This window comes from Pleurodeles waltl, chromosome 7 (genome assembly GCF_031143425.1).
Source record: "Pleurodeles waltl isolate 20211129_DDA chromosome 7, aPleWal1.hap1.20221129, whole genome shotgun sequence".
NCBI classification, from domain to species: domain Eukaryota; kingdom Metazoa; phylum Chordata; class Amphibia; order Caudata; family Salamandridae; genus Pleurodeles; species Pleurodeles waltl.
The window spans coordinates 37,161,868-37,164,203 of record NC_090446.1 but is presented as its reverse complement, the minus strand read 5'-3'; the positions used below and the strand labels follow the sequence as shown (position 1 = coordinate 37,164,203).

General features: G+C 43.1%; 1 pseudogene; it reads left to right on the top strand.

The window, feature by feature from the left end:
• Positions 1-1,454: 1,454 nt before the first annotated feature.
• On the top strand, positions 1,455-2,029 carry LOC138246769 (olfactory receptor-like protein I9; annotated as a pseudogene).
• Positions 2,030-2,336: the final 307 nt, after the last annotated feature.

Below are 2,336 nucleotides of genomic sequence, written 5' to 3'. Positions count from 1 at the left end.
TAGATGGAAGCTCTGAAAACAGATAAAGAACGATTACATCATAAAATGTATTTGAATGTTTAAGGACATATTTGTGAAAAGGCATCTGTCCTCAGCTTCTAACTCGTAAGTAATACATTGACTTTATTTGTGTGTTTGTTTTCAGCCTGCCTAGAAACTCAGGCCCGTATTTATACTCCGTTTGCGCCGAATTTGCGTCGTTTTTTTCGACGCAAATTCGACGCAAAACTAACTCCATATTTATACTTTGGCGTTAGACGCGTCTAGCGCTAAAGTTCTTGGAGTTAGCGTCATTTTTTGGCGTGAACCCCTTCCTTGCATTAATGAGATGCAAGGTAGGCGTTCCCGTCTTAAAAAATGACTCCGACGCATAAGCGTCGTATTTATACTCCCGGGCAAAAATCACGCCCGGGAGTGGGCGGGTCAAAAAAACCTGCATTTGCGCCGGATTTTAACGCCTGGGTCAGGGCAGGCGTTAAGGGACCTGTGGGCTCAGAATGAGCCCACAGGTGCCCTCCCCTGCCCCCAGGGACCCCCCCTGCCACCCTTGCCCACCCCAGGAGGACACCCAAGGATGGAGGGACCCACCCCAGGGACATTCAGGTAAGTTGAGGTAAGTATATTTTTTTATAATTTTTTTTGGCATAGGGGGGCCTGATTTGTGCCCCACTACATGCCACAATGCCCAATGACCATGCCCAGGGGACATAAGTCCCCTGGGCATGGCCATTGGGCAAGGGGGCATGACTCCTGTCTTTACTAAGACAGGAGTCATGTTAATGGGGGATGGGCGTCGTAAAAAAATGGCGCAAATCGGGTTGAGGCGATTTTTTTGCCTCAACCTGACTTGCCCCATTTTAAGACGCCCATACGCCATTTTCCCCTACGCCGGCGCTGCCTGGTGTACGTGTTTTTTTTCCACGCACACCAGGCAGCGCCGGTCTGCTAACGCCGGCTAACGCCATTCAATAAATACGGCGCCCGCATGGCGCTTCAGAATGGCGTTAGCCGGCGCTAATTTTTTTGACGCTAAACTGCGTTAGCGCAGTTTAGCGCCAAAAAGTATAAATACGGGCCTCAGTATTTCCTTCCTCGTTTGGCAAATGAAAGAAGAAAATAAGACCTCGCAGAAGGATTTCCTGATTGTGGGATTTTCTGATCTACCACAAATACAAGTTCCGCTTTGTGCTGCGTTTTCAGTGATATATCTCCTAACAATTGTGGGAAACCTTTTGATTATGGCAACCGCTTATCTCAACTCACATCTACACACACCCATGTATTTCTTTCTCACAATTCTATCCTTTAATGATATCTGTTACACCTCCGTCATTTTCCCACAGATGCTGGCTCACTTCTTTATGGATGGCATACAGGTTTCTTTTACTGCCTGTCTTCTACAGGTGTACTTTTTCATGTTCTTTGTGGTTGTAGAATATACTCTTCTCTCAATAATGGCTCTTGATCGATATGTTGCCATCTGTAATCCCTTACGATATATGGTTGTTATGAATAAAGCTGCTTGCTTCCGGTTGGCTGTGGGAGCCTGGGTGGTAAGCTTCATGGTGCCACTACCACATACTGTATTACTGTCTCAGCTCTCCTTCTGTGAATCCCACACAATCAACCACTTTTCTGTGACATCACAGCTCTCATGAAGATTTCCTGCAGCAATACTAACAGTATAGAGACACTTACCTATGTTATGGGTGCTACAGTAACATTATTTTTCTTTAATTTAATCATTGTTTCTTACATCAACATTGCCTCATCCATACTCAAAATTAAATCTAAAGGTGGGAGGCACAAGGCCTTCTCAACATGTGCATCCCACATCACAGTAGTTGTTATATTTTTCGGTTCTCTCTTTGGTACCTACTTGCGACCCACATCAACATATTCAATGAGAGAGACCAAGATTTCCTCTTTATCTTATATTGCACTTACTCCAATGTGTAACCCCGTCATATATAGCCTGAAAAACACAGATTTTAAAAATGCTCTGAGAAAAACAAAGAATACTTTCTAGAGCCTGGAAGATGAACACATTCACTGGATTAGTCTCCCAGGGAAATGTTTTTTATCTAACAAAAATACCTTTTTACAAATAGCAGCCGCAAAACAATACTGGACCTGCCACAAGCTTTGTGCAGTCTTGTTTGCATGATTAATATTTTGCACTGATAGATTGTTTTGGTTTAGAGTACTGAGTTTGTTTAATAAGTGATACAATATTTTCATAATCTTCATTCTTGGCAAGGCTAAAAGTTTCCTTAGGCTTCAAACTGTTAAAAAAAGAAATGAAATCATGCAAATGACACAAATGAATATTAGTT